Source organism: Mustela nigripes, chromosome 7 (genome assembly GCF_022355385.1).
Source record: "Mustela nigripes isolate SB6536 chromosome 7, MUSNIG.SB6536, whole genome shotgun sequence".
Taxonomy (NCBI): Eukaryota; Metazoa; Chordata; class Mammalia; order Carnivora; family Mustelidae; genus Mustela; species Mustela nigripes.
Window position 1 is genome coordinate 63171122 of NC_081563.1, and position 9816 is coordinate 63180937.

At 40.1% G+C, this 9816-nt stretch overlaps 1 non-coding gene across 1 annotated transcript; it reads right to left on the minus strand.

Annotated features, from left to right (window-relative positions):
- Positions 1-9012: 9012 nt before the first annotated feature.
- Positions 9013-9116, minus strand: LOC132022889 (U6 spliceosomal RNA). The gene has a single exon (XR_009405779.1). It is a non-coding gene; the product is annotated as a U6 spliceosomal RNA (small nuclear RNA).
- Between the last annotated feature and the right edge of the window lie 700 nt (positions 9117-9816).

The window sequence follows — 9816 nt, forward strand, 5'->3', positions numbered from 1 at the left end:
CCCCGCTCAGTGCCTGGACCATTGCCAAGAAGATCTGTCCAGCTGTAAGCCTGATTTTATATAGTTATTTTCACTTATTTTTTATTTCGCAAGATGTAAACGAATCTGTTTAACTAGGAAATCACGTCCCTTGAAAGTGATTATAACCTAATTTGACATGCAGTATTTGTACACTTATTCTAGTGTTATGATGCATTCACCATGTTTACATAAATAGAGATTTCTGTATAATTACTACAAGATAATGTAAAGAGTTAATCACATGAAATCCCCCAAAATCTCATTTGAGTAAAATTTTTTTTTTTAATTTGAAAGTAAAATTTCCTTTGGAAACAAAGTGGGCCCATTTCCAAAATGTTCTATAAATCATCTTGGAGAGCCTTTCAAAAACATCTACTTTCTTCATCCATTGTTTGCTCATTAATTGATACCGCCAGATAATTTACTATGTACCTAATATGAGCCAGGTGCCAACAGAGATAAAATCGACATGTTTCTTGCCTTCAAGAGCATTACATCTAAAGAAGTCTGGACGCACTTCATGGAGAAAGGGGAAGCTCTGCCTCGATCTGTTGTGCTTATCTTTGATTCTCCACTATGTTTTCTTCATGAAAAATACATTGGAAGAAATATATAAGAATGATTTGCATAGAAAGAAATACCAAGAGGAGGGAGAGAGGCAAAATTAGCATGAAATTCTAGAGGAAGAGCTGCAAATATCTGAAGTGTTCTCTTTTTATATCTTATTAACTAGGAAAGGTATTTTCCCCAAACTGAAGCAGTTTACTAAAATTAAGAAGAAACAATGACATAAAAAAATGGTCCGAGAGTTCTACACCACTTTAAGAAAAGCCCATTTGTCTCTCTTCCGAGGTTAAACAAATGCTTCTCTTTGCACTCAGTTGCTTCCATTCATTCTGTTTGTACCATGGGCGTAATTTCACGTTAGCATCTTCGAGGGTTAAAAAGTAGGAAAAAGTCCTGCCAAAGGAGATCGCGCTGTGTGAAGAGTGTCAAGATGGCTTGAAAAACATCAACAGTGGCCTCGGTGTTGGAAAGCCGAGGATGTCACTGCGCGTGTACATTTCACAAACACCGTCCTCTCTTGTCACCTTCGCTGGACGCCGCACATTCAGGTGAACCAGGGATGAGAAAGCCCTTTCCTTTCCCCTAGGAGAGCTATTCTTCCGTCATCACATTCCAAGCCTTCTCACAAATCTTTGGGCTCTTCTTTTTACTGTGTTTTCTAGAAGACAAATGACATTTACACATAGTTATAAAGTAATATCTTCAGTGAAATAGGACGATTCTTCTTATTATTATTTTTAGGTTGAGTTCCACAGAATTCCCATCCAAAAATTATCAGGATGAGAGATGGAGATTGAAGAATGGAGTGTCCCAACACTTCAAGGAGATGTTATTCAAATTAATGTGCATGGGTGGGGAGAAGTACCAAGTATGCCTTATTGCTCGTGAGTTCAATTAGGTTACTTCAGAAAGAAAGAATCCAAAGTGTACATCATTTGGCCACAAGGTCCTACAGAACTAAAACATGCTGTGTGTTAGAATGAGCATAGTGTTATACCATTATTTGTTCAACTACGTATTCCTCAACTATTTCCAGAACTGACTTATTCCTAAGTCATCAATTAGGCAACCCTTAAAACATAATACCCTACAGGTTAGCTAATTAATCATCTTCAACCTGTTGGCTATGTAAGTTTTCCATCCAGGTCTGGGTTCCATATTTGTCCTCCCGTTACAGATGCAGCATAGAGTGATCTTTGTGAAGAAGCATAAGAATGTTCTTTGGATCCTACTGCTGTTATTAGTCCCATGGTCCCAGGATCAAGTTACGCAACCTTCCGGTGCTTTGTTCCACTTTCTGTAAAATGGAAATAACAAATCCCATTGTTGTGGGGATTTAAGAAACTGATCACAGAGGGGACTTAGAGCTTTGGCTTGCACACTGTGAGGGGACAGTAAATGTGTGCTAATTACAGTGGAGTCCGCAGTATCACACTGGCCTGGGATGGCATTCGGACACACTGGCACCTATAGTGTAACTGTTCCTTTTTATTCAGCCTACTCCCTAAATTCTAAGCCCTTGTGAAACATTATTAATGCCAACAGGAGCCTAAGGTAATGAAAATAATCTATCTGAGTTTATGTATTCTCTCTACTTCCCCAAATCCCCAAGGTATTTTTGCCTTCCATCGATGTGGCTAATTGTGAAGCGACTACATTCATGACCACTTTTTTATTTGCATATTTGATGTTTCTAGTGGAAACACTAGATACTAACAATGACACTATCAGTAATATGGGAGACTTCCTGATTTAAAAAAAAAAAAAAAAAAGTTCCTTTTTATTGTCTGCCTCTCACTTTGGCCTACTTTCCTTTCTGAGTGACCCTACTCACCCAAGCCAGACTACAGAAGACGAACACACAGGCCGTGCACAATTTCCAAGTCTCACCTTCCCTCTCCTTCCACCAATCAGTGCTTATCAAACTCCTCAGGTAAGTTTACTTATTTTTGACAGTTCTTCATTGGCGGTAATCATCTTAGGAAAAGAAACGCTCTCTCCCTCGCATCTGTAGCTTTCTTAGAGAGCCACATCCAAGGAAGTTGATGCAGTCTCGAGGGAATGACAGCAAGTTTCTGAGGAGAATCTTTGTAAGAGCACCACATGCCCCAATTTTGAGGCGAGTGCCCCAGTTTTAACATGCTGTCTCCCCTGTGTTCCCAAGAGCAGATCTAATGTTCTCTTCCTCCAGGTCTCTGCTGATTGCCTGAACTGTGATAGTGCTGCTTGAAATGGCGAGGGAATGGGGTAGATTGGAGTTATCCAAATCAAAAACATGTCGGATGAGACTCACAATCCAATAATAGACACTCTGTGAGGCCTCCCTGAGGGTTGTCGGGTTTTTAGCAGAATATTAGCTGGCTACTTAACACAGTCTATTGTCTTCACTTAAAGGCTCTAAATCCAGAAGCTTTGTTTAGTTTTACTAAATAAGCTACCTAGCAAATGGAATCCCTTTTACTCTCAACTGGTAGGATGAGGGGGAAGCATTGCACTGTCTCACTGTTCTTTGCATACTGTAAGAAAATGCACTACTGCTAAGATCTGCATCTGCTCTGTTTATTAAAGAATCATTTACTGTAGCTACCCTTCCTTTCATGCTTTTCAATGGAGGGACACGAGAAATAGGGTTTTTTGTTTTTAATTTCCTCTAAGCTCAAAAATGCAACATTTTGGATTTAAGAAACCCAAGTAACGGACAAAGAGTATCAGCAGTGTCTTGCTAAATGTTATATTGGTTTCTAAATAAGCTTAGGAGAGAGCTTTAGCCAAAACAGGATTACGATTTCTCCGGCTCACCTTCTGCAAACATAACTCACTTCCGCTGTGGCACACCCAAAGGGGGGGAAATGTTAGATGTGAGATTTATAAAATGTGACACCGACAGAAAAAAAAAATGCTTCTAATAAATAATATATTATTATAAGAGAAACAAAGTGATTGAGTAATGTCGCAATAATGACTTCTCTCCAACGGCTGGAACACCTGCTCCAGCATTGTTTTTGTTCAGGTTTGTTTTCTTTGCTTGGTAGAACTACATTTTGGAAGAATAACCTACATGAAGTCACTTACCAAGGTGACTGAACTACCTCCTGTTAGGATGTCAAACTGTCCCAAATTGGGAGACCGAGTTATAATCGGGATGTTGCAGTGAACACATACTGTGAAACACCTATGGTTATTCTCGTCCTAACTGCTCACGTGGACCTCAGACTGTCTTTGAGAATCTCACCAAGGCCCAGGGACCACTTTGCACACTGCCTTTCTAAATTTTACAGTGAAAACAACTCAAACTGGAATGAATCAACGTGTGTAAAGGACTGTGAGGAAGTGCTTGTCTCTCCCTAGATCTCAATGATTGTTACAGAGGTGAAGGTTCCGGTCATTCTTCCAGCTCCAAATTGTCACTTGATCTATGGTACATGTCATCAGTTCCTGGGGTCCTACTTATTTCTATTGTATGGGGGGGAAATCCACCTTATTTATCAGAGGGATCAAATATACGCAAGTGGTATAAATGGGGCTGAAAATTTACAAGTGTCCCGTGATCAATATTAATAACAAGTTTTGGTATTATTTGGTTAGAAAAATCATTATTACTAAGTATCTAAGAACAAGCTTGGCTGTTGTAAACACATTCCTTATACAAGATTCCTGATTTATCCACTTGTTATCTATTCTATAGGCCACAAGATATATAGTTATCTTGATGCCATACACCCTCAAAGTACTGACATCCGCTATTCTAGAAAAGGCCATTTCACATAGCTTTCTATTATAATAGTTGAACTTGTCTCTTAATGGCATTCAAAGGGGTTTCTAGAGTAGAGGGAAAAATAACAATCACTTCCATTTTTCTATGTCCTCAAAGCTAAGATTTAACAACAATTTCACATTTTTCCTAAAGGAATAGGATCTGAATTGTGGGCCTTGGGAATCAGTTGTAATAATCATGCAATGATCTTCTTGAACCTCAGGTCTTTTATGAAGACTATTTAGCATTGGCCTGTATTTATTAAGCAGACCTGAAAAAAACCCACAAATTTATTTTCTCTCAATTCTAGAGGCTAGAAGTCCAATATCATATTGTTAGAAGGGTTAGCCACTTCTGAGCCACGAGGAAAGGGTCTGTTCGAGGCCTTTCTCTTCGGCTTATAGATGGTCAACTATGGCGAATCGATGGTCAACTTCTCCCAGTGTCAAAAAAAGTTCTTCCCTCTGTAAGTATCCTAATCTCTTCTTTTAAGAACAAAGTCATATTGGATTAGGGTCCAACCTAGTGATCTCATTTTAACTTTGTCTGTTTAAAGGCTCTATCTCCAAATACAATTACATTCTGGGATGCTGAGAGTTAGGAGTTCAACAAATGAATTTTGGGAGGATACAATTCAACCCATAACAGTAAGGAATATACAAGTCATCCAGCCAATACATGGTAACAAAACCCATTCTGTCTACTTCCCCTTAGTTCTAGTCTTGGGTTAGTGATAATTGCATGGCTATATGAGTCACACTTTTTCACAAATTGACATCGTTGGGCTTTAACTACTCAATACCACATGCTTGGAAACATAGAGCATATGCATGAGTGTAGAGGAGCATATATCAGTGGACAGAACCCTTAATTGAATAACACTCTTATGATGTCGCTTACATTTTATGGACTGTAGAGCATTGAGCTCTGATGCCCAAGGATCATTCTGGACCTACTACTGTTTTAAACAGTAAAACAGCAACAAACAGGACATGAAAGTAATTTGTCTGAATTGCAAATAAATTAATGTAGTGATTGTTCAGCCTCTAACTAGACAACTGCATATGAGAATATTCATCAAATCTAACTGTTTGGTGAAAACCTCCTGACACAAAGGGCAAATCTTCAAATGTGTTCTGTGACATGCTTTCAGAGAAATCAGTGGTGTACTGTGACTGACTTGAGACGGATAACTTGGAAAAGTTGCACATGTGCAGTTCATTTTAGGCAAAGCACACTTAGCAAGTCGATCAGCAGTCCTGGGCTTTTCAATCAATTGTACTTCATTTCAGGGCCACGGATCACATCAGTGAAGGGTTCTAAGTCCATGCAAATCATTTGGAAAGAAAAATACCCCAAAAGCTTTGGAATGTCTGCTTTATGCTGAGCACTGGTGGGTCTGAGGTGCCTGCCCTCAAGGCTTAGGGACAGGTCAGACACCTACCTGATTCATGATAAGACAATGTGCTGTTGGAGAGAGAGACGCGTTGGCAGGACCACGATCTGGAGAGGCTGAGGAAAGCTTAAATGAGAGCGTAACATTTGACCAGGCTTTAAAACAATGAGATCACAAGTTGGAAAATGGGAAAAGCCATGGACATTGGAAAGTGCATGGCATATTCATTGACCAGCAAGTGGTCATGTGGCTGTGTGAGGTCAGTGAGAGAGAAATGGAAGCTAAGGTTTGAAAGCAGGATAGGGACACCGTGTAAGGGCCTTATATACATAACAAAATGTCCAGACACTGTCTGTCAGACCACGAAGACCAGTATTGAATTTTTTGTATTTATTTTTGCTAACTTTATTGAGATGTAATTGAAATTTAACATTGTGTAAGTTTGTTTTACAATGTGTTGATTTGATATATTTAAAAATTATAAAATAATTACCACCATAGCATTAGTCACTCCTTCCTTCATGTCCCACAACTAGCATTTTCTTTTGATGGTGAGGACATTTAAGATCTACTCTCTTTGTAACATTCAAGTGTATGAGACAGTACTACTAGCTCTACTCACCATGCTGTACATTAGATCCCCAGCCTTAACCTTATAACTCAAAGTTTATGACCTATGACTTATATGTCCCCATTTTCCCCAACCCTGGTAACTACTACTCTACTCTGTTTTTCTAAGTTTGGCTCCTTTATAGTCCACATATAAGTGATATCATAAAGTGTTTGTCTTTCTCTTACCTCACTCAGCTAAATGCCCTTAAGGTCCACCCAAGTTGTTGCAAACAGCAGAATTCCCGCTTTCTTGTGGCTGAATAATATTCCTTTGTATCTCTATACCACATCTTCTGGAGTACCTGAATCTGGCTCCATCATCATTCTAAAGTAAATACTTCTACTATTAATGTGGCAGAAAACCAAGAGGGACACCCTGGAACTACTTGGAGCTTGGAGAGCTATGACAAAGAGCTTGACAAGGGCAATGTCAGCAGACAGAGTGGATGACAAAGTGGACAGAGTTATAGGATGCAGAATGAACATGGGTGGTGAGGAGTTGAAGGCAGGGTCTGAAAGAGACAGAGCAGTTTTCCTTCCTTACCCTAAATTCATGTAGCTTTACTGGTGTTGCAGTACAGAACCTTGCTGAGACTGTTGTGCTACCTCATATATATATGTAAAAAAAAAAAAAGAAAAAAGGCAACCAAAACCATGGCTATAAAGATTGCCTATAGATAGAAATACACCACTCTTTTGCCATTGAAAAAATGGCACACCTGCTTATTCAATCTCTGACTCACTAACCTTTTTACATTGGCAAGTTCAACGAAAGTGCAACTGCAGAGATGAGTGCTGGAACTTTCCTCCATCAATGATATTGGCAACTTCTCTACTGATTAGATAATCGTCTTGAATGTTTTCTTAACTTTTTATGCTGCTCACAGTGTAACAGCTACAAACCCAAGATACCTTTAATCTGTATTATTGACATTTCCCCCACCGTTTTCGTAAGTTTTCAAATCAACAATTTACCAAGCTCTGATTAGCAGTATGTACTCATTTTCAAGGTACAAATGCTCCCACCATGGCTGTCTTCCGACTCCCAACCTGATGCCACTGAGCAGAGAATGGAAGAGAGATGCCCAGTATCACACTGTCCTGTAGGATTCTGGCACATGATACAACTGACCTAAACACTCAAGAGTACAGACGAATGTTGGATTTTCCTTAAAATCCACGAGTTGGATTTTCCTTAAAATCCATTTTCTTGAATTTGCTTAAAAGATTGAAGTTTATGGGGTGCCTGGGCGGCTCAGTGGGTTAAGCCTCTGCTTTCGGCTCAGGTCATGATCTCAGGGTCCTGGGATAGAGCCCCGAGTCGGGCTCTCTGTGCAGTGGGGAGCCTGCTTCCCTTACTCTCTCTCTCTCTCTCTCTCTCTCTCTCTGCCTGCCTTTCTGCCTGCTTGTGATCCCTCTCTGTCAAATAAATGAATAAAATCTTTAAAAAAAAAAAAGATTGCAATTTATGACAAGGCTGGTAAATGTTTTCTTTCTCATGCTCAGGAATTGGAAACACTGAGTTAGTCTACATCATTGTCTCTGCTATGGTCACAACACAACAAGATGAAATATCTTCTGGCAGGAAACCAAAGATCTTCTTGTCCAGGCATGCCTGGCTCAGTTGGTTGGGTGTCTGATTCTTGATTTTGGTTCAGGTCATGATCTCAGGGTCATAAGGTCAAGTGCCACATTGGGCTCTGTGCTCAGTGAAGAATCTTCTGGTGATTTTCTCTCTCCCTCTCCCTCTGCCCCTCACCATGCCCTCAAAATAAATAAATAAATAAATAAAATCTTAAAAAAACAAATCTTCCTGTCCAAACCTGTTCTTTTCATAGTCTTTCTCATCAGTAAATAGAACCACATATAGCCAGTCATTCATGTCTGCATCTGGGGACATTTGTTCCCCTAACACCTCAAATCCAATAATCTGACCACTCTTCCTCCAAAACATGACCTGATTCTTCCATTTCTTTCCATCTGCACTTGGAGGACTCTGCTCCAGAGCCGTGTCATCTCTCTCCAGGACTACCGGAAGAGCCCCCAATTCCCACGACTCTCTTCTTTTCCATCCTTCCTCGCTTCAACCTATTTTCCACAGGGCAGCCAGAATCATTTTTAAAATGTCAATCATATTATGTCATTCCACTGCTTAAGTTTGTTTCTTATTAAACTTAAAATAAAATCCAAATTTCTTATCTTGCCTGATATAGCCCTATAGACTTTGATCTTGTCTCTTTCCACAAGCACATCCTGTTCCATTTCCCCTTTTGAAGTATTTATGTCACACAAGTGTTTTTGAGTTCCATGGACATATCCGGTCTTGGTCTACGCCATCCTACCTGCAGTGCTCCCACTGCTGTCTTCGAGTTCTCAGCTCAAATGTGTCTTCCCTGAGAGATCTTCCTTGATTACCTAACCTAAAATAAGTCCTCCATAGAGATTTCTCATAGAACCCACAGTACTGATCACAACTTACTTAAGTTTCTATTTAAATTTCAGTTAGTTAATATACAGTGCTGTATTAGTTTCAGGTGTACAACATATGATTCAACACTTTCGTACATCACCTGGTGCGCACCACAAGTCCACTCCTTAACTCCTATTGCCTTTTCAATCCATCCCCCTGCCCACCACCCTTCTGGTAACCATTAGTTCTCTAAAAAATGTGGACTTCTTCATGAATTTGCCTGTCATCCTTGCACAGGGGCCATGCTTACCTCTGTAGCATTCCAATTTTAGTATATGTGCTGCCAAAGTGAGCAGAGAACTAACCACGACTTAAGTTGTGAGTCTGTGTATGTACATGTTCAATGTCCATCTCCTCTACTAGAATGGCAGTTCATGAAAGCAGTATGTTCCCTTTGTTCAGTGTCATATACCCAGTACCCATACCCAGTACTACCTGGCATGTAATAAGTCCTCTTGGAGGTCAGGAGGAAAGAAGAGAAAGAAATCAATAAAGAAAGAAAGAAGGAGAAAAACAGAGAGCAAAGGAGAGAAGGGAGGGATGAAGGAAAAGAAAAAGGTAGTCAAGCTGGTATATTTTCATTTTTACTCTTGTTTTTTTTCACTAATAAGATGTGTGACCTTAAGTAAAGTCACATAACTGTCTATGTCATTATTCTTGCCTATAAATGTTTGAGCCTCATCATAGATGGGATGTCCTCAATAGTAAAGACACTTGTCTGGATTTGTGGGGGCGGGTGAGGAGGGAAGTTGGAGTAGAAGGGAGAAAGATCTAGTAACAGGTCGGTCCTACTATGGGGTTGGGTCTCTGGGGGTGGGGAGAAGCCAGGGGAACAGAACCTCAGATACCTTTGTTTTCTGAAAGCAAGGAAGACCCAGTCAGGGATATAGCAACTTTGCTAAGAAGACAGTACTGCATGGTCCTTCCCGGCTTATGGGCTGGTGAACCTCCCCACCCCCAGCATGGCACAAGCACCATGATTCTGTAGCAGAGGAG